At 34.8% G+C, this 23,614-nt stretch overlaps 1 protein-coding gene across 2 annotated transcripts in view; it reads left to right on the top strand.

The window, feature by feature from the left end:
* Positions 1-23,614, top strand: part of SESN3 (sestrin 3) — a 67,138-nt gene that overhangs the window by 2,656 nt on the left and 40,868 nt on the right. The window contains exon 1 of one of the 2 annotated variants that reach the window (XM_046685160.1): positions 2,720-2,738. The exons of the other annotated variant lie outside the window; for it this stretch is intronic. The gene's annotated coding sequence lies outside the window, so the exon portion shown is untranslated. Of the gene's footprint in view, positions 1-2,719; positions 2,739-23,614 lie in introns of those variants that run through there. 2 annotated transcript variants of the gene reach the window in all.

Below are 23,614 nucleotides of genomic sequence, written 5' to 3'. Positions count from 1 at the left end.
GTTTTCTTTTTGGTAGAAAGCATATAACTCTAAGCAAAATTCATCTCTAACTCTCAAAATGTGATTCTCTGAATTTATCTTGTGTTTTCACTTAGTAAAGTGTTCAGTAATAACCAAGTGAGTCATAGCATTTTGAATTTTAGTTTGGTGTAGTTCATAATGGAAGGATGAAACTCATGCACACCCAGTGTGAATTACTCTTTGCTGTTAGAATCTTCATTAATGATGGAGGAAGAGTCACCTTTATATTTGGCATGAAGCCTTTTTCTCTAAGTGGCTTAATTTGTTGCACTGTGTTGAATTTGGGGGGGAACTTCAAAAGGAACTGGGTTCACCTTCAAATGAAATAATTTGGTTTAACCCAATATCTGAAAATTGGATTGTATGTTGTATGAGAGTCACATTTATTCTTAGAAGTGCCTTTACAATTTTGATTCAGTGCCTTCCAGAAGAAAGAGACTTCTTAAAATATTGAATATACCTAATTTGGTAACCTTAGGCCAGTAAAAAGAATTGAGAGGTAAGCCATATAGGGAGACAAGTGAACAAACAAAAGTATCCTCAAATCTGTAACTCCTAACTTGCTCTGTTATTAATGAAATAATTCAATAAAATTTTTAAGAAAAAAGGAAATGCTTCTATTTACTTTGGAAAAGTTAATGAGTTTTGAAGTGTAATACACTTGATTTGAAGAAGTTCCAGTGATGAAACTAGGTAAATTTCAAAGTGGAGTGCCAAACTGCATTAAGAAAGGTAAGTGACTGTCAGTCTGCTCATCTTCTGATAAATAAAAGGTGGCATATTACAATGTACTTTGAGTATTGAGCAGTTAGTGCTACTGAAGTGAATAAACTTCACTATGAGTTACAGGACTTAACATTCAAAAATCTTGATATGTTTAGGTAGATCCAGTGATATATCCTTGTTGGTTATTGCACTTTTCCACTCTGCTTATATAATCATTTACTTTGAAAACTTTTTGATGGTTTTATAACTGAAGTGGGGAAAATAAAATTGGAAATATTAGCTTAAACTATATGAACCCTTTATTATAGTCAAAATTCTCAGTTCATAGCAGTTTTATGTGGTTCAACCAACAGAATGGAATTGCTTTGACTGGGAGTTAGTACTTATATTCTGCTTTGGTTAATCAGGTTTCTTATGTATATATTTTTGATTGTCAAAAGCAGTTTTTTACTTAATTTTATCTTAAATGACGTAAGCATGGATTAAGCAGTGGATTTATGACAGCAAACAGTTATGTGGTGGCTTTCTAGCTGCTTTTTATGGAGTCCTAAGATGCTTCAGTGTTCAGAAATGCTTGAGTTGGATTAAATTTTTATGTACATTTTAAATTATTTTAAAATTATAATTTAAAAATATGGCTACCCAAAAATCTCTTATTAGATTATTCTTATGTAGCCCTTGAATTAAACTTCTTCTGCTACTGTTGTACGTATATTTGAACTTTTTTGTTCATATGACATTGATGAGAAAGATTGCCATTGATTAAGAAGGCTCTGGCCTTAAAAAAAAATTCCTTCCTGTATATATCTGTTCATGTTAAATTTTTACTTGTGAGAACACAAACTTATTGTTATCAGTAATTGTTACTTGATAACTAAAACACTTATAAAAATCGTTGTTTTGTATATTTATATGTTTCATAGTTCAGGTTCAATGTAAGATTTCTTTTGTAAAGGATTTTCTTGTTTCCCCAACCCTCCCACCACCAAATAAATAAACTGCTAAAACGTAACTGCTAATGTAGAGAGATTGGAAGCCACAAGATACGCTCCCAGTTAGGTCTTCTACAGATCTTTTAATTTGAGGCAAGTTAGTTAAATTCCTTGAAGCCTAGTTTTCTCTGTAAAATGTAGGTCATTGCTACTTGTTTTACAGGTTGCTGCATAACTCGAGAGAGGTAATGTGTGTTAAAGTACTTTGTAAACCATAAAGTACAACTATAAATATAAGAAAGAAAAAGAATGGCCTATTTATTTTCCCTCTTCCCAGAATACCTTAGTTCTTTGTGTGTTGTGGCGCTGTATTTCAATATATACTGAGTAATTTGGTTAGCTTTCACTTTGTCCTGTTTACTTATTGCCTGTAAACGAAAGGTAAAGGTATTATGCTTTTAGTTAGAAGGATCAATGTACTGGTTTTTGATTTGCATATGTCTAATTGTATTCTATCCCTCTCCCCCCTTAAACAGTAATCCAATGTGCCACTTTTGGCTTTCCAAACAATTAAAAAAATAAAATTGCCTTTTGGACACTTCAGTAGATGAGGGAAATTGGTATTTGGTTTGAAAAGACTGAGAGTTAAGGATATTGTGCTTAATAGAAGTTGGGGCAAATCTAGGGTAAACCAAAGAATTTTTAATTATTTTAATTTAGGAGAAGAGTTATGGAAGTCAACGTCTCTTAGTCTCTTCTCCCCATCTCTTCATTCCTTTTTTCCCTTTTGAAGGGATTGGGTTATAACTTGTGTTTGTCCAGACCTTCACAATTTTTAAAGTGCTTTCACATTATCAATTGGTTCTTACAAACTGAGAAAAGTTGAGAGGCATAGCCTCTGTCATACAACTAGTAAGAAGTCCATTTAATTCTTAATACTGCCTCTATAATAAACAAGACTGTTCGAATTGTCCCTTGCAGTATTGAGACCGTCAGGGAATGTCCCCACTCCCAGCTTCAGCATCTGTGGAATGCCTGTAGGGACCTGAAACTCTCCAGGTAATATGAGTTGGAAATTTGAATTTTAACCACTCTGACATATTATTGCACATCAACTGGAGGGGAAGGAGAAGAGTTAGCTGGCTATTTTTATTATCTCTGTTAACAGTTGTTTGGTTAATTCCCTAATGAGATAAAACAGCAGCTCTCAAATATGCTCTTTGGACCCTGAGGGTGTCCAAGACCCCTTCAAGGGCTCTGGGAGGTCAGAACTATTTTCATCATCATGCTAAGACTTTATTGCCCTTTTCACTTTGTACAAAAGGAGAGGAGGCAGAACTGTGCTGGCCCCTAGTATATAGTGAGGGTAGGGGCACCAAACAGTAATCGTCATATTCTTCACCGCCATACACTCATAGTGGGAAAAATGCCTGTTTCACTTAAGAATGTCCTTGAAGAAGCAGTAAAAATGTAAATTTTGTTAAATTTTGGCCCTTGAGTGTCCATCTTTTTAATATCCTGTGTGATGAAACAAGAAGAGTACAAAGTGCCTTCATCTGCACAGCCAACTAGTTGGCTCTAGGGAGAGAATTTGGGCACTTGTAGTTGCAGGCTAAACTAGCACTTTTTAAATGTAACCCCATTTTTACTTAAAAGGACATCTGTCAGACAAACTTTGGTTATTCAGGCTTGGGTATTTGATAAAAATTTTCTAAAAAATGAGTAATGTGACTCTGGAAATTCAAAGAGAAAAACCTGACAGTATTCATTGCCAGTGATAAAATTGAAGCTTTCAAGGAAAAATTAGAGAGTATCTGCCACCATTAGCATGAAAGTTTCCCAGTTCGTAAAGGCTCTCCTCTTGAGTTCAAGGGTGATACTAATGGCTGTGATTTTTTTGATGTTGTATAGCAAAATGTGTTAACATTTGGAAGATCTTCCTAACTCAGTGAACCAATGTCTTTCCAATGACCAGTGCAGAAAGACTTTGCTACTCAGGGCCTTTCTTTCCTTTTCAGCTAAGACCCAACCAGTTAGAGCACAATGGACATAATCTTTGCCATCTGACCATTCTTTTCATCATGGTAATAAATACTGTCAGCTGTTTTCCTTGAATTTTCAAGATTACTTCATTCAGTTTTGAGAAAATGTTTGTCAAAATCATACAGAAGTAAAAGGTCCATTCAAAGTACAAGATAGACAAATGGATTTTAATATAATGCAGAAGGTTAAGTTTCCCTGTCAGGCTTTAGAGTCCACATTGCAGCTTACCTTTGAGAAGCTGTACTTGTCGAGTTTTGGTGTGATATCAAAGAAGAATATTCACAGTTACTCTTTCATTTTCCAACTACATATCTCTGTGAGGCCAGATTTCCCTCACATCCTTCAGTTGAAACATCACAACAGATTGCATGCTGAAGCAGATGTGAACTTTGGCTGTCATATTAAACAGACAGTAAAGAGATTTGCAAAAACATAAATGTCACTCTTCTCACTACTTTTTTGTTTTGAAAAATAGTTATTTTCATAAAAATGTGACTTTTGTTAACGTGAGGGATTTATTATTCTTATTTTAAATGAATTAGTAGACATTTAAGTTTTCTCAATTTTAGTTTCTAATACAGTAAATATTGACAGTTATAAGCCACACATAAACAAAAAGCTCTTTGGGGTCCTCAGTAATTTTTAAGAGTGTGAAGGTGTTCCAAGACCAAAACATTTGAGAACTATTGAGCCAGAGTTCCTGACAGCAGTGTGTGGTACATATAAATGTACAGTCATATCTCATATATTGCGAGTTCAGTTCCAGACCACTGCAATAAAGCGAATATCACAATAAAGCTAGTCACATGAGTTTTTTGGTTTCCCAGTGCATATAAAAGTTATGTTTACACTATACTGTAGTCTATTAAGTGTGCAATAGCATTATGTCTTAAAAATATACCTTAATTAAAAAATACTTTATTGCTAAAAAATGCTAACCATCATCTGAGCCTTCAGCGAGTCTTAATCTTTTTTGCTGATGGAGAGTCTTGTGTCCATGCTGATGGCTGATGACTAATAGCATTTTACCCACAGTAGAACTTCTTTCAAAATTAGAGTGAGTCTTCTCAAACTCTGCTGCTGTTTTGTCAACTAAGTTGATGTAATATTCTAAACCCTTTGTTGTCATTTCAATAGTCTTCATAGCATCTTCACCAGGAGTAGATTCCATCTCAAGAAACCATTTTCTTTGCTCATCCATAAGAAGCAACTCCTCATCCATTAAAGTTTTTTCATCAGAGTCCAGCAATTCAGTCACATCTTTAGGCTTCACTTCTGATTCTAGTTCTCTTTGCTGTTTCCCACATCTGCGGTTACTTCCTACACTGGTCTTGAACCCCTCAGTGTCGTCCATGAGGGTTGAAATCAACTTCTTCCAAATTCCTGTTCATGTTGATATTTTGACCTTTGTCCGTGGACTTACAAAAATGTTCTTAATGGCATGTAAAATGGTGAATCTTTATCAGAAGGTTTTCAATTTACTTTGCCCAGATCCATCAGAGGAATCACTATCTATGGCAGCTATTGCCTTACAAAATGTATCTCTTAAATAATAAGAAAATTGAAATTACTCCTTGATCCATGGGCTGCAGAATGGATGTTGTGTTAGCAGACATGAAAGCCACATTAATTTTGTTGTACACCTCCGTCAGAGGTCTTGGGTGACCAGGTGCATTGTCAGTGAACAGTAATATTTTGAAAGGAATCTGTTTTTTGGAGCAATAGGTCTCAACAGTGAGTTTAAAATATTCAGTCAACCATGTTGTAAACAGATGGGCTGTCATCCAGGCTTTGTTGTTCCATTTATAGAGCACAGGCATTGTAGATTTAGCATAATTCCTAAGGGCCCTAGGATTTTTGGAATGGTCAGTGAGCATTGGCTTTAACTTAAAGTCACCAGCTGCGTTAGCCCCTAACAAGAAAGTCAGTCTGTCCTTTGAAGCTTTGAAGCCTGGTGTTGACCTCTTCTCTCTAGCTATGAAAGTCCTCAATGGCATCTTCTTGTAATATAAGGCTCTTCCAGCTACTTTGAAAATCTATTGTTTAGTGTAGCCACCTTGATTAATGATCTTAGCTGGATCTTCTGGAGAGCTTGCTGCAGCTTCTACCTCAGCACTGGCCACTTCACCTTGTACTTCTATGTTAGGGAGATGACGTCTTTCCTTAAACCTCATGAACCAACTTCTACTAGCTTCAAACTTTTCTGCAGCTTCCTCACCTCTCTTGGCCTTCATTGAATTGGAGAGAGTTAGGGCCTTACTCTGGATTGGGCTTTGACTTAATGGAATGTTGTGGCTGGTTTGATCTTCTATCCAGACGACTAAAACTTTCTCCATATCAGCAATAAGGCTGTTTCACTTTCTTATCATTCGTGTGTTCACTGGAGTAGCACTTTTGATTTCCTTCAAGAAGTTTTGGTTTGCATTCACGACTTGGCTAACTGTTAGACACAAGAGGCCTAACTTTCCACCTATGTCGTCTTTCGACATGCGTTCCTCATAAAGCTTAATCATTTCTAGCTTTTGATTTAAAGTGAGAGACGTACGACTCTTCCGTTCAGTTGAATGCTTAGAGGCCATTGTAGGGTTATTAATGGCCTTAATTGCAACATTAGTGTGTTTCGGAATAAGGACGCCAGAAAAGAGAGAGAGAGATGGGGGAACAGCCAGTCACTGGGGCAGTCAGCACACATGCAACATTTATCGATTAAGTCACAGTCTTATATGGGCACCCCAAAACACTTAGAATAGTAACATCAAAGATCACTGATCACAGATCACCATAGCAACTATAATAATAGTGAAAAAGTTTGAAATACTGAAAGAATTATCAAAATGTGACACAGACACAAAGTGAGCAAATGCTATTGGAAAAATGATGCCGATAAACTTGCCTGATGCAGGGTTGCCGCAAACTTTTGATTTGTAAAAAACGCAATATCTGTGAAGCACACTAAAGTGAGGTATGCTTGTAATTCTCAGGAGGGTCAGTGAGGGGAAAAAGGGCTGATAGTACTGACAGAAAATATGGATAAGGCCAGCCCAGTCACCTCTTTTCTGTATGGGGATTACTTGCTGCCTAGCACTTTTTCAGTGACATCCTAGAAGCTTCTCTACTACCAAAGTACGACTTAAGCTATCTAGGGATGATCTTTCCCTAATTTTGTAAGCATCTCTTTACCTGGTGGAAATGAGGGAGGGAAAAAACCAAAGCTCTTTGGCTCTGAAGGAATGTTCTCCTTAGTACTATGCAACAACTGAAGAATGGTCAGATCCAAAGATTATGTCCATTGTGCTCTAGTTGGTTGGTTGTTAGCTGAAAAAGAAAGAAAGGCCCTGAGCAGCAAGGCTAGCCTTTTTTTTTTTCATGAAAGCTGAGAAGTGTGGGAGAAGCAACAGAAGGGACAAGAATCAGAAGAAAGAAGTATCAATGTAGGCTACTGATAGCAAGCATTGTTACAATAAAGGAAAAGAAACCCACTGCTGTAGACAGGAGATAGGACAGCTCTGAATGTGGGAGTCCCTAAATAGTGCACTCTTCAAAGGTTTAGGGCCTTTTCCACTATGTGTGTGTGTGTGGTGGCGGGGGTGGGAGGGGGAGTTACACTGTACACAAAAGCCATGGAGGCCAGCAACTACCTGTAATTCAGTGTGTTCTTGAAGGCATGGGCATAAGGATCTACTTAGTCTATCTGATTCGATCTGGTGAGACCTACAATGACTACCAGTATCTAAACTGTCCCTTAGACATCACTGTGATAGGAGTGGGGATGGAGAGGAGGTGGAATTCACTATACGGTAAATACACTGCCAAGCCAAAACATTTAGTTATGTGTCACATGACAGTTACCTTAAACCTGTAAGTAGATGCAGTATAAACTATTTAAAAATATATACCTATACCATCTAAATTTATAGTTAACATGTAGAATTCCTATTTGTCTTTCAAAAACTTTCTTCAGAACTCTTGTGACATCTCCAAAAAGCCTTTCCTAATCTTCATACTCTTTTCCTCCTCACTCTGCCCTTAGGACTGCCATACTATCCAAGTATACTGCATCTATTGCACTTAGCACATTGAATTACAATTAGCAATTTCTCCCCTACCAGGTTGGCTCTTATTTGGGATCTAGTTACTGGAAAGTTTATTTTTAGCAAAACAGGATTTTGACTTAAAGATATATTGCTCTTATAAATACTGGCGGTATATTTATATTGGATACAATATAATCTAACTAATAAAATGAAAACTTTTCTCATTTTCCAAACCATGTCTGATATTTTTGTTCTTTGCAGCCATATTCTGTTCTTTTTACCTATAAGGAACACTTCTAGAAGTTTAATAGCAATTATCGTCTTTGTGACCATGGGAATGTTTCAGTTAATATCATACCACTTTTGGAGGGAGTTCTGATAGGGAGCAAGAATGCTAGTCTCCTAAGAAGGTCAGGACACTGGCCTTAGCTGCTGGTCCTTCTCAGAAATGTAAAATGGCCATTGCTTTGATACGGACACATGCTTCGCCTCCTGGAATCTGCTAGTGTTCTATACAGAATGGCTATTTTAGAGTGGTAATCTTCAGGCTTCCACCATTCTCTGTAGGCCTCTTCCTGAGGTTCCAGTTTCACCATCGAATTCTGGCTAAGCCTTCCTCTCTTCCACCTCCCCGCAAGCCCCTTACTTTGGAAGTCTCCCAAGCGAGCTGTGATCTCCTGGGCCAGTAGACCCTCCGTTGGTAACTAAACCAGAGAATTGTTCGCAGGCCTGGACTACCCCTTAGCTAGGCTTTACTTTTTACATCTACCCAGAAGTGAGTCATTTATTGGTCTATGGGCCATGATATTGACTGCCCCCTGAGGGACACATGAATATTATGGGATATTCAATGGGGGATTGAAATACCTTGCATTTTACTGCTCAAAGCTTCTAATAAGGAATGACAGACATTTTACCTTATGTTTCACAAAGAATGTGTTGAACACAATATATATGAATAAGTATGACCACATATAAAAATGGCTGATTTAGGGTCATATTATTTCTTGCACCAGAGATTTCTTGAAGTATAAAATATATATTTGAGTAAGACACATTTTCTCTACTGGTTAATAGCTACTTGTAATGGAGGTATATTTTCTCATTTCTAGATATATATTTTTACATCTTCCTCTAGTACAGAGATGGAACTCGTCAATTGAAGAAATGAAATCTCTCTTTTCAGTTATAGATATATGCTGAATATTTAGAAAGGTCAAATTTACCTCATGGGTAACTGAAGCTGGATTTTGTGGAAGATTATTGTAATAATTGGAGACTGTCACTCTTGGTTTTGAAATGCATTTTATAATATCAATAACAATTTCAGCTTCTACTGAATACCACCTGTGTGCTGTAGATTGTATGAAGTATTTAACCCCTACATATGTATCACCTTTAATCATCACAACGAACCTATAATGAATTATTATTTATATTTTATGGATGAAGAAACTAGGGCTCAGAGAGCTTTAGTTACTTAAGATTGTAGTACCAATAAGTGACAGACTTAGCATCTGAAACCAGGTGTAATTCCAAAGCCTGCCTCATTTTACAGGTATAAACGCTGCATTTCCATACATTCCACATGTTTTCTTTATGCAAAAGATTCACAAAATGTAAAATTAATGAAACTGAATAGGACCTAATTATTCAAGAGATTAATAAGGGTGATTTCAAATTCAGATATTTTCTACTACTTTATTTTTACATTAGAAATGGAAAGTTTTCTCTTTATAAAGTTAAATCAATTGAGCAACAAACTGAAGTTCTCACTGAACTGTTTTGATGTATCTAGTTAACGCTTTTATCTGTGTAAACCTCTTGTTAATTGTGTGATTGTTCTTTCCTAATTCTAGTATATATTTTCACTAATTTCCCAGCAAACTTTGACCTGCTCCTTTTGCCAACCAGTCATTCATTAGTTCAATAACATTGATTCATTCAATACTGCTATAATATCTGTGACAAAAAACACTGTCTAAAAACATTTTGAGTTTAAATATTGTGTCTCTTGACCTCTAAGAAATGTTCTCACTTTTTGGTAAATTTTTTGCAGTAAAAAAAAGAGTTGTTTATGAAGATAAGAAGTAGCACAACTGCTCATTTCCACCATTCATTTTGGCTTTCTGTGTTGAGGCAGAAATGAGGATAAAAGGAAGCAAAGAAACCCTGAGACTGGTATCCTTACACTCATCTTCCTCTACCTACATCTCCTACAATACTGCGTCTACAGAAGAGTTTCTGGTTTTACAAAGGGTTTATGTTGGGGAGGGGTTTGTGGGAAGATGTGGTTCTGCTCTTTGTAAATTAGAAACTTGAGAGTTTTCCATAGAAACACAGTAAGATACCTAGTCAAGTTCCAGAGTACCGTTAGTATTAAAGTTGTGTTCAGTAGGCATTTACTGATTAGCCTGGAAACCTAACCACTTTGTTTCCAGGGAAAATATATCCTGAAATCTAAGTAACTGTTTCACTGGGGGCTATCTTTCCTAACTTGTATACTTAACACTAGAAAGGGTAATGATTTTGACAAAAAATATCTTTTAATATGTTCACTGCGAGAATATGTTTGGTTATTATGTCTAATAGGAAAACTGTGTTAATGCGGTTCCATCCAGTATTCAAGTAGGAGTTGAAATGAAGAAGGGGATAAAAATTGGGTGATAATCAGGGTGTTGGGATAACCAAAGGCCATTATCAAGCTGGCTTTTCCTTGTTCACTTTGTGCTGACTAAGACTCTGGACCAGCGTGGTGCATTTTAAGCTGGCTGGCATATTTTTTACTACTCGTTGTTGTCTTTAAGGTAATATAAATTTTAAAAAATCAGTTTTAAGTCTCCAGAAAGTTTCCTTTTTATATAAAATTAAGAATTTAACTTGCGTATCTTAATTTTTTTTTGGTATAAATTAGTAAAGGAAAATAAGTCCAGCAAATTTAATCCACTAAAAAAGAGTTAAAACAAAAGTCACCTAAGCTAAAGGTACCTTAGCACTAAACCCTAAGTAAAGTTCAAATTCTTTTATTTAATCAAAACTTTTTTGTATAATTTATTATTTGAAATTAGTGAATTCTCAGTTGGAGTGCAGAATACCTATTTGTTTTGTAGTTTTATTTTTTAGTAGAGTATGTCTTATGTAGTTAATAATCTTGTGAGATATTGTTTCATAGTGTGTAGCTATTAAAATAACTCTAAAGTTTAGGTTCTAATCTTCTTTGGGCAAAGTGAATTGTTGAACACCCAAGGTTTGTTTGAATTCTAGTAAGTATTCTGTTTATTATGCAAGAGACCTATTTAGTATTTAATGCCCTTAAAAATGAGGGAAAATGTATGCTTAGGTAAACAGGAATGTAGAAACAGTTCTCTGTTTTTTGGTAAAAATATATACATTGTCATTTTATGCTTATTCTATGTCTCAATGCTATTACCCTTTCAGGGCCTTCATATTTTTAAGCAGGCAAGAAGTATAAGGGCTGTTAACATTTATAAACCACTCACGTACTATATGAATATCTTTCATTCATTTATTTAGTCGTTCAACAAACATTAAGTGTGCCTACTTGTTAGGCACTAAAAGAACACAGAGTTAAGACATCAGAGTTCTTGTCTAAGCAGTGTGATGAGTTGCAACATACATCTGGATCTCACAAAGAGATCTTCAAGATTATGCCCCTCACTTGACAGTTAGTATGGGACAGGGTTTGGCAATTTTTTTCTGAAAATGGCTAAATACTAAGTATTTGAGGCTTACAGGCCTAAAGTAAGGCCTAAATAGTTGTCTCTGTGACAACCACTCAACTCTGCCCTTGTAACATGAAACTAGCCATAGACAATTCAAAGAATGGATATGGTTTTGTTCTCATAAAACTTCATTTATGGACATTAAAATTTTAATTTTATATAATTTTCACATGTCTTAAACATTCTCTTGATTTTTTTCAATCATTTAAAAATAGGAAACCCATTCTTGGCTCCCAGCAGTACAAAAAGAGGCGCCTGGTTGTATTTGGTGACCTCCTGCTGACCTGGTATAGAAGAAAGGGCAAGGAATTTGGCATCAAAGGCCTAGGTTAGAGGACCTTTCTAAATTGTGCTGTGCTCATTATTCAAATACAGATAGTAATGGTACCTATTTAAAAAAACATTTTCTATATCATTCTAACTGTACTTTCATTGGCGTGCAAAATTAATCAAAAGCTGACTATGTAATAAACACCATCATTTGTAAAAACATCTAATTAGAATTACCTGTCTATTTGGTACCTGGATACACATAATTTGGATGCATCCAAAGTAAAACTTTTAAAAAATCTGTAGACACTAAATATACTTGAAAGCATATTTGTCAGGTCACTTGGCACTTATAAATAGAGTGGTTTTTTTTTTACCCCTTATGAAGTTATCACACCTTGTTTGATTTCAGTAGAAGTGCCATTATGTATTACAGAGCTCTACATTTTAATTAAAGTTACGTTTTGAGAGTTTCCCAAAACCTAATTTATATGAATGGTTGGATTGATATGTCATAGTGCAAAACCAGTCACTTCAGAGTCTGAATGTGTTTCTTGCTGGTCAGAATCCCCATGTTAGGATTTCAGAGCTCTGTCATTCATATTGTCTTTGAGGTCTCAACAGAGGAGAATATATGGTAGTTCCATAGATATTCTTTATGGCTATAGATAGGCAGTACAACAAGCATAGTAGTTTTTCTACAGTAAGTAATTTTCAAGTGTTGAACTCACTGCCTTACTCCATTAAAGTCCTAATTCCTTAACTGTCTTCCTCAACCAACATTAATGTAGTGGCACTCAAGAAGTGTGTCATATAATAAGTGAAACAAATACATACTACAGAGCTGATAAGACTAGTACTTAAAGGGCTGCCCCATGGCCAAGTGGTTAAGTTTGCCTGCCCCACTTTGCAGGCCCAGGGTTTCACTGGTTCAGATCCTGGGCGCAGACCTAGCACCTCTCATCAAGCCATGGTGAGGTGGCGTCCCACATAGCAGAAACAGAAGGACCTACAACTAGAATATACAGCTATGTACTGGAGGCCTTTGGGGAGAAGAAGAAGATGATGAAAAACAAAAGATTGACAACAGATGTTAGTTCTGGTGCCAATCTCAAAAAGAAAAAAAGAGTAGTACTTGAATGCAGATATGTAAATGTTGGTGTTCGGGAGTGTGTGTGAGGGGAGGGTAATTCAAAAACCCAGAAACCCCTCCTCTGGTGAGCAGTGATGGCTGTCAATAATTTAAAAATGGAAAATTATTAGTTATTCAGGATACTTTTTATGGAGATGAGCTTTAAAAGTTTAACACTGAGCATTGAATCAGTGAATATAACAAGGCACCATTCATCCAGGTTGCACGTTTGTGAAAGCAGCTGAATGTTTTCCATGGTTGAGAAATGATACCCAGAGCAATGACGCAGCCCATGCAAAGAACAAGATTAAAACTGTATGCAGGCAATCAGAATTTTCATTGAAATGAAGGTGGACAACTATGCATTTTAATAATGTGTGCTTCAAACTGGATCTGGTAGGGAGTTCATTTTACCAAATCTTGTTATGATTGCATGTTGTTATGATTACATATGAGAGAATGAAGTGAATTAAAGACATAACCCATGAATTGATTTGGATGATCATTCTCATCTTGTTCTCTTTTATCTTATGAAGTAATCATTAATCTGATGCACTTGGTTTTAAAAAACAAATTCCCATGATGTATAGGCAGCCATTAATAGGAAACATTTTACTTTTAATTGATATTAAACTTTTAAACTAAGTACACGACATCTATGTGTTTTTCTCTTGCCTCCTTTACTAATGGTCTTTATTAAAGCTATTGCAGAGAACATATTTGTCACAATGGCAAATGGAAAGAATTGATAATTGAGTACCTTGATGATAACTCCATTTGTCTTCAGATATTTATAGAAACAATTAGATTTTTTAAAATACTGAATATGAAACTAACTCAGAATCCTGCCATCAATATGCTGCTGGGTGTGCATGCTTTGTTTTAGAGTCCCACTAAAAATTGAACCAGTTGTGGCAGTATGCATTTAGCGGTTTCAGCTTTTAATAAATCACTGTTACCATTCATGAAAGGTACTCTGATGTCATAAAAGTAAAGCAATTTGTTTTCTAGAACTTCTAACCTGTCCATCACTTTTTCAGTGAAAGGTATGCATTTCATGACCATAAAAGAGGAGAGGAGTGCATTGTTTTTATATAAGACCACCTCCTTTTATTCTATCTTTATAGTCATTTTCATGCATTTTAGTGTTTATGGATGAGTAACTATTTGACACAGCTGTAGAGCACTTTAAAACTAAAATGTAATGTGCTGTCAGTTGTAGATCAATCAATTCAGGATAAAGGATTTCTAAAATGAAGATGTCAGTCGGTGAGAAAGCTAGATTGGACTCACAGAAACTTGATACATACCTTTTCTGGAACATGTGTAATGCATAATTGGTTTACAATTATTCCTAAGAAAAATTTATGTTCAGAATCTGAGTTCTTCTTCACAATTTTATAGTAGACACTTGCTTTTTAAGGCCAGCTGAATTAACATGGGACATATGCCATTTACTGCTGGTCAGGGGTTTATTTTCCTGAATGTCATTGTAATTCACAGCAGTTATCCAACCACTGGATAGCAATTTTTAGGAATTAACTTGGTTTTGGTTGAATTAATATCCTTGCCAAATTGCTGTGATTGGCTGTTCCCCTCCAGAGACTGAAGCTATTGTTTTATTTAAAATGATTCATTTTGGGAAAGATTGAAGTAATTTATTAACAGGGAATAACATTTCTATAGGCTAATGAGCTTGTTTAATGTCTAGGACAATGGTTCTTGAAGGGTGGTCCTGGTCCCAGCAGCCTCAGCATTACCTGGGAGTTTGTTAGAAATGCAGATTTTGGGGCCCTGCCCCAGACGTGCTGAATCAGAAATTCTGGAGGTGGGACCCATCAATCTGTGTTTTAGCGAGGCCACCAGGTGATCCTGATACTCTAAGGATTGAGAACCACTGGTCTAGGATTATTAACCAAATACTTCTACAAATCAAAATTATATACATCCATTTTATTTTCAGTGTGCATTTTCAGTTGTTTGAGAAATATGGTAAAAAGAGGAAATAGTTTCAAATTACATCAATACCAAATCCCTATTCTATAGATAATAATGATAGTACCAGTGCTAGATTCGGGTAAATTCCTTTTGCCTGTTTTAAAAATATAAATTTGAGACCTGCAGGTACAATATGCTCTCACCTTGAGAAAAATGTAATGTCCTATTTTATTGTTGCTAGATTCTGAACTTTTAAGGAAAAAAAAAGAGATTGGGTTTTGGAAGCTTGTTTATGACTGAAATCAAGTGAAAATGTCCTTTGGTATTGCTTGTTTACATAAAAATAAGTGTTTAAGTGCTAACATTGGTAGACTCTGTTGGGTCTTACCATTTTAGATTATTTTTATTTCAAGGAAGATTGATATTTTAAGCTTTCTTGGAGAAGAAGATTATCTTGTACTTTTTTTTTCCTTGAACAGAGCAAGAAATGATGTTTGTCCTAAAGACAGGTATAGGATTGATACGTTATTTTTGTTGTTGTTTTGAGTCTCTTAGACAAGATTAAATATGCATGTAAATTATGAGTATTCTTTTTCACCTGTAAACTGGTAGCTTACTCTTCAATTACAAATGGGGTGTTAGAAAGTCACATCAGGAAACCTGAAAATTAAAACAAAACAGATGTAAGCAATGTATATTATAGATGGGCCTTAGATAAATCAAAAAGATAAAAGATTGCTCTTTGAAAAGAAAAGACTATACATTTAGTTGCGGTTCTATCTAGGGTAGTGAATTAAAGTAATTTTATTTTGCTATTTGGTTGCATCTAATTTTGAGATAATGGGAGTTTTCCTCGTATTGTCTCTAGCTTAAACTAAAATTCAACCTGTGTTGATCGTACTCAGGAAAAATAATGGACCGTATTAAATTGCCCTCCCCACCCGCCGCCCCAAATTCTCTTATGTCCTGGCTGCCCCAGAAGCGTATGTAATTAATGAATTCTAAACCATGGAGAGTGATGCTTTTCTATTGACCACTTTTCTATCTTCTGTGAGGAAAGGACTAATATAGTACCTTAAATAGAACTGTCTCCATGGCAATGGGCAGTCAGCTTTTGACTCTGAGACTCATAAAAAAGGAAATTTAAAAAAGCATTTTCATGGTCTAAAATAGCAGTACAGCAAAAAGTAAGGTATGAGAATATTTCCTGTCACTTATTACAGGACTGATTAAGCTAGCATATCATATCTTTTTTTACATAGCCCTTCTTATCTGAGAATTTCAGTGTTATACAGCAATTTCTTCTCTCAATTAATGAGTGGTAATTATTATCTTCAGATTAATAGAAAACTTGAGAAACTCGGATATAAGTTTAGGATTGGGGCCAATGCCTGAGAAAAAAGGGCTGCCTAGCCCTGGTTGTAATTTTATTCTCATAAAGAATAAAAATACTGACTAAATTATGGGTCATTCTTGATTATATTTAAACAGAATTATCTCTGGAACACTGGAAGCAATAACAAGATTAAAAATAAAAGCTTCACAATTTATGCCAGTTTTTTCTGACTGGTTCCTACAATTTTGTGTCTACGGATCACTTCTGTTTAAAAGACTCAGCTGGCAACCTGCCTCCCTTGTTCCCTCTTGCATCCACACCCACTTAAGGGGCAGAGCCCTTTGGTTCTCACTGCTGGGCCACCTAGCCTTCAGTAAAGGTCAGTGAGAGTGCTGTATATTAGGGGTTAAAGCATAAGACCATATTATCCTTTGTAATCTTTAGTCCTTTTCTTTGTTTATTTCCCCCTTGACCAAACATTTTCTCAGTATAGAGTTCATTTCCAGTTGAATCATTACACACCTTTAAGGTATCCTCAGTAAATGCTTAATATCCTGAGGTTACTGTTAAGGAGGGAATTGGTTAAACAAATTGTGTGACATAAATACAATGGGGTGCTGGACAACTCTTAGGATGAAGATCCATGTATTGAAGTGAACAGATGTCCATAATAGGTTATTGAGTGGAAAAGGCTGGATTTTTTTTTAAGGTTATGCAGGGTTTTTTTTCATTTTTAAAAAGGTGAAAAGATATAGAAGGATGAACTCCAAAATTAATAGTATTAATTTCTGGGTGGTGGGATTACTGGAAATTATTTTTACCATCTACTTCTCTTCATTGTCTTTTGTTTGTTTTAACAAGAAACATGTATTTCGTAAAAACTTTAAGAGCTATTACTGTGTTGAAATGATCAAAAAGAAGAAATAATTTAAGTGAAAGATAGTGCAGAGAGGAAATCCAAATGAGGTGGTAAATTAAAGACACATTTAGATAAAAACAAGAAAGCTCTTAGATTTAATAGAGACCCATAGAAGCTGTGGATAAATTGCCAAGTGAATAATAATGTGTGTGTAGGTGGCTAATGAGGACTCCGATGTGTAGATGTAGATACATACAATCTGGAAATGAAGGAAGGTATTAAAGCTGTCTCTATAGCATGTTCCTTCATGTTATCATATCAATCCTTCCAGCATTTCTCTTTAGGAACCTGATGTACTTACTAACATTTAATCAGAAAATTAGTTTTTTTCTCTTGAATTTTGAATTCAAAAGATAGCTACAATTGTATTGCTCTACTTTTATGCTATATGGTAGCTAAGACTTACTGTATAAATTTCAGGAATTTATCAAATATGTAATATGAACATTGTATATTAATCTAGAGATGTTATCTATTAGAACCTGAAGATAGCAAAAGATAGTTACTTTATGAAATAATTTAATTTTACAGCTACTTAATTAATATTTACATTCTAGGGTTTTTGAAGAATAGAAAGGTAACAGAATATGACCTAGCTTTTAGAGAGCTTACTCTGTGGTTGGAGAGTAAGATATTTTCTAAATAATTATGAAGGGAGGTAAAAATGGAAAACATATATCCTTTTGGCTTTTTATAGATATTCATTGATTATTATTTATCTTTAACAATTGTGAAGGCATGAATAAAGTTTTAATCATCCAAATATGCTATTGTGTGGAAAATAAGGGTAGTTAAATATTAAATAGTTGTTCTTATTTTCAAGGCAGTCATATGATTTTGATGACTTTCTGCATTTTTAATAATTTTTTAAAATCTAATTTTAATTCTTTAAAATGATCATCTGCTCATTATAGAGTATCTATAAGCGACTATTTTGTAAATGAATGTTTCTCACTGAAGTGGCTTTATTTTCCAATTTTATTCTTCATTTTTAATTGTCTAGGTCATTTGTTGTGCAAAACATTGAATTAAAGGACTACTGTGAGCCAATTAATAGTTTTCTAAATTATCTAATCTATATATCTTTTCTTTAACTTGTTAGATAACGTGTAAACATTTTGACTAGTTAGGTGTACTTTATGAACTCAGTGTTGCATAATTCTAATAATAGCAAATACTTATGTAATAGATACTATGGCACTGTTTTAAGAGCTTTTCAAGTATTAACTCATATAATATTCTCACTACCTGTTTTAATAACATCCTCTTTATCCCATTAGTGAGGGAAGGATTCCCAACTTTGGGTCACAGGGATGGCCAAACACAATGCCCAACACTGGACAGATGGGAGTAACAGTTTATTAGTTACATATACTCACAGCCCAGGAGAAGAGAACACTGCATGCCACCCAGGGCCTCATGGAGGTTGCACTCAGGAGTGAACAATCAGGAGCTGTGGGAGGAAGGCTTTGTAGTGTCAAGAGGGTGAGGTACCCCTGGTTCCTGTGGAAATCTGTGACTGGCTTGTTTGACTAATTCCATAGGCAGGTAAGGAACTGAAACCTGCACCTCAGGGATAAGCAGGAATTGTACCTGGTCCATTTGATAAGGAGTTGTTTGGCCAGGGGACCTTATCCACATGAACAGAGTGGGGAAGGGAACTTTCAGTCAGGCCATTTGAGGTCCTTTCAATTTTATCAGATGTCAAGGCAGCACATAATGAGTGTTAATTGTTAGGCTTTACTCTGTACTATCCTATGAGATGGGTACCATTATTATCCCCATTTCATAAATGAGGATATCAGGTACACAAGATAACTTGCTTAAAACTATGATGACCATGCCCCTAACTATTTTCTTGCATGTTTGCTTGCCCTCAATCTAGATAGCAATTCTCAATATCCAGAAATAAAAGGAAAGCAGTTAGAAATTGAGTGTTTTACTCCCATTTCTATCTTATAAATAGAAATGAACTCCTTTAGTGTTTTTGTTACTAATTGCCAAGGAGTTTTCATACAAGTGCCCTGATAATTTTATTTCATTTTCTTTTATAAGTCTATAAACTCCAATAAAAGTAAATATATTTGCATTTCTTGATTGAGAGTTGCTAAACGTGGTCATTATCAAGAGAGGTGATAGATTAGGTTTTCCTCTTCTGAGAGCTTTTAACTTAAACAGAATAAATATTAAGATAATTTAGATTTTATTCTATGTAGTATGGGAGGGAATGGTCTATTGGTCTTCATTTCTGAAAGCTAGTGTTCCTATGAGTAACTTAGCTGTATTTCTTATAAATATGAATATAAAACACCTTTTGGCTGGTAGCAGTTTTGCTGGTTTACTTGATTTCAACTTTGGAATTTGCAAACTTGGTTTATCATTATGTTTAAAATTACTTTATCTATACACCAGGAAATAATTGATAATTATCTGAGATATATATCCTATTTTTTCACTCTAATAATATCAGACCATCTCATTTTTCTTGATAAAATTGGATATCTTTTCTGTGAATTTGGTTTTCAAATAATGCATATCGAGTTATAAACTGCTTAAATTAACTGTATTTGTTTTTACTTTTTAAAAATATGGCCAAATCCTTGATATAAGGAAGAAACATATTTATAGAGTATTATTTATAATGAACTATATGACAATTAAAAACAGATTTGCCATATTTGAGTTTTTCTCATTCCCTTCACCTTGCCTGTGAACTTTGTCAAATTAACTGTTTTTTAAATAAAAACAGTTTAACATCTGTTTATTAAATAGTCTGGAGTCTGGTGTACATATATAATAAATTTCTTTAGTCTTTCTTTCTGTCTTAATAAGAGCTATGCTTAAGTAATGTAGTGTTAGAATGCAACATGCTGTCAGTTCTGCTGTAACACTTAGACAAATTTGTTCCAGTTGATGTATTAGGGAATAATTTGAGCATAATGGTGAATTTTGCATTTGCTTAGGAGCAATTTTATCCATGAAAAATATTAAGTGAGTTCAGAAAAGTGCACCCACCTGATCTGAGCTGCCTGGGAATACCCTACATGCATGTATCTTAAATATTTACCCTCCACCACAGTTCCCGCAGTGTGTGTGATCTCCGTCCGTCCACATCTGTTGTTACAACTTCCCATCCAATTTCAGATCATCCTCTTCATCACTCACAAGCTGCAGGCCTTCCAAATCCCACTTTCACAAACAACTTTCAGGTATTTTTCCAGGTAATGTGCCATATTTATTGTAATAACTAATGTTTTTTAAACAACGTGTGAAACTACGGTACCATTTTTTATGTTTCCTTTTTTTAAATGTAAAACTGATGCAGTTTTTTTAGTGTTGTGCCCTTAACCTCATTTTCCCCATAAATCGTTTGCATTTTATTGCATGATTTTACATATTATGCAGTGATTTTTTTTTTTTTAGGGGCACATATGGTGTGTTGTAGCAGAATGATTTTAATTGAAAAAGTTACCCTTTTTTTCCCCCAAAGTAGCCTTGGGTTTTAGTTAATTCATTTTAGTAGTGTGATTAATTTAGTAAATTTACAAATTATAAATGTGGTAAATCATATATGGAAATTCAGTGGCTTTTTTTAATAATTAGGTCATTACAGATCACATATGTCTTTGAAGTATGTCACCTATGAGGGCATTAGAGGGAACAGTCATGAACTCATCATCTAAATTCATAATTGCACAATTTATTATTATGAAGTTATTAAAATTTATATTTTGGGGGAATTACGGGGAAAGGAAATTACAAAATTGTATAAAATTATGATCTCTGGTAAATTTGTATTTATGCATATACATATATATGCTTAGAAAAACAAATTGGAAGGATAGAAACCACCATGTTAACAGTGGTTATTTTTGTATGATGAAATTATAAAGAATTTTTGCTTGCTTATTTGTACTTTACTTTCTACCTTGAGTAAGTGTTATTTTTATAATCAAAAGAAAAGAAAAAATAGAGGGACAGAGGGAAAGCACACAAGTGGGTGGGGGGGGGGGATGTAGTACTAACCATAATTTAGTTCATTTCTTAGTGAAGGTCTTAGGAAAACATAATCCAGAATGAAGCAAAATCAGGAAATCCTGCCAGGATTTCTATTTAACATTTTAATGTAGCACTACTTTTCGTTTTGTGCCCACTGTTTTCTTGACACAGTACTAGGTTTTTTTCTTCATACCTTATCTCATTTAATCCTCATAATAATCTTATGAAGTTGAGTTACCATCTGTACTTTATGAAAGAATAAATTGAGGTTTGAGGAGATTAAATATTTACCTGCTGCTTGAATACTACACTATTACCATTATGATGTATTAGTTTTCTTTTTCTCTGGGGAAATGTGTGTTTTTGAAACACTTTCATTTATTTTTTGTTTTTAACAAGAAAAACACTGTCATCTTGTTCTCTAAATTAGAAAAAACAAATATTTCCTGGGGAAAAAAGATTGTCAACTTTTGTGGAGGAGGACCCCATGGCTTTGTAATGTTGTAGAATATTGCCATTCAAGACTTATGGATCTATATTTAGATTCCATTATAGGAATAAATGTTAATTCAGTGCCTATCAGTGAAATTAAGCTACGGCTTCTGTTCCCTATAGCATTCTTATTTGATACTTTCATATTTTTCTCTAAAAAACCAAATAATAGCATTAACAAAATGCAAAATAAATTGTTGGCTATCTGAAATACAGAAGTCTGTTGGTATGTTAAAATATTTAAAAATATTTGCCAACTAAATTCTGCTGATTAAATAATCACATATGTCTATTCAAACTGTTATTGAAAATAATTTTATTCACATTATGGGTAAGAGTGACTTAACTTTGATAAGTTCACTTCTGCTCTTGATCATAACGTAAAATCACCATTTGATTAGTCTAAATCCTTTAAAAATTATCACTGGACTAGTTTTATTGATTTGGAAATGTACTTCATCATGTTAACTTAATCCATAGGTCTTGCTACCACTCATATAATTGTGCTGAAAGAACCCAGAGTTGTTCCCACTGTAATAACACTCATCTTAAAGAAAAGATAGTTTGGGATGAATTAGGGAACCTAAAATTCTTGCTTTTAGAAAGTAAAATTTGGCTGTGAAGGGCTCTCAACAAAAACTCAGGGGAAGGATCTGCAGTTTCGGCCTTTGCCATTTGGATGCTTCCTTTTGGAACCCAGCTGCCATACTTGGAGGAAGCAAAAGCAGCCCATGTGAGGAGAAGCAAGGCATCCCAGCCAACAGCCAGCTCTTGTTCCCATTAGATGTCCTTTTATTGCTTAAAGATTAGTAATGCTTCTATCATATGAGTGATCTTATTTATTTAGAGTTAACTAGAAAATTATGGATTTAGTATACTAACATTGAAGCCTTAAGTACAGGTAACTAAGTATCCTTAGTTAAATAAGTTAGTTAAAATAGAATGATAAAGAACAGAAAGGTCCATGAGTAGCATCTGTATGCAAGCTAATCGGGAAAATGGGAGGCGCTATCAGAAGAATGACAAATTAAAGAAAGTCTTTTTGATTATTAGAAGATAATTAATTTCACGGATCTTAATTATAGCATAATTACAGCTCTTTCTTTCTACCAAAAACTACACTCTGAGAATTTTGTTGTCCAAACAAAAATTCCAAACCTTTGGATGTTGTGAAATAATTCTATTCAGCTATGATTGTGCGTGCGTGTGTGTGTGTATTTTTAGGACTAACGTTAGTCCAGGATACCAAGAAACAATTTTTATTGTGGTTTTTGTTCAAAAATTATTACTTAATATCATTAAATGTAATAGGCTCAGTAATATATAGAGATATTACATGAACAGTCAATATTTATTGAGCACCTAATTTAGAGTAATTATTAAGTACGCTGGAACACTTCTTTTATAATCAAATTAGTGAAAGAGAAGACAAAGACATATGACAGGTGTCCTGTAAGTGATAACCCAGGAGTAGGGTCAACTCACTGCGTTTGAATGACTCCATATAGAGAATGTGGGAACTGAGTTGGGCCTTATGAGATGAGTTAGCAACATTGTAATAGATATGAAGTAGGGATGTGGAATTCTACATGAAAGTTCAAGGACAAACAAAGGCCCAGAAATGTGCAAATGAGTGTTTGAGAGTCAGCAGATCCGTGTAGCCAAAGTGAAGTGTTCACGTCCAAAACACTTGAAAAAGAAACATTGGAAAGCTAGGTAAGGGCCAGAATGTTGAAAACCTTACCTTCTGTTTCTACTGTCCTTTTTTCCCCCCAGAGCTGGGGATAAAATGATACACTTGATGGAGTAGTGGTGGTGGAAATAGCATATTAGAGTCACTGAAAGAAACTTTGTAAACAGGTGGTGAGGTAACCTAGTATGAAGTCGTTTTTAAATGTGAGTGTTATGTGTAATAGGATGTTTGGGTTGTTAAATGCATGTTAAAATAATGAAACTCTTAACTCTAGCCAACACTTTTCATCTCCCCGGAACCCGTACCTTCCATATACCTGCCTTATAAACATATGCC

This window comes from Equus quagga, chromosome 14 (genome assembly GCF_021613505.1).
Source record: "Equus quagga isolate Etosha38 chromosome 14, UCLA_HA_Equagga_1.0, whole genome shotgun sequence".
In the NCBI taxonomy this organism is placed as follows: Eukaryota; Metazoa; Chordata; class Mammalia; order Perissodactyla; family Equidae; genus Equus; species Equus quagga.
This window is presented reverse-complemented; position numbering and strand designations above follow the sequence as displayed.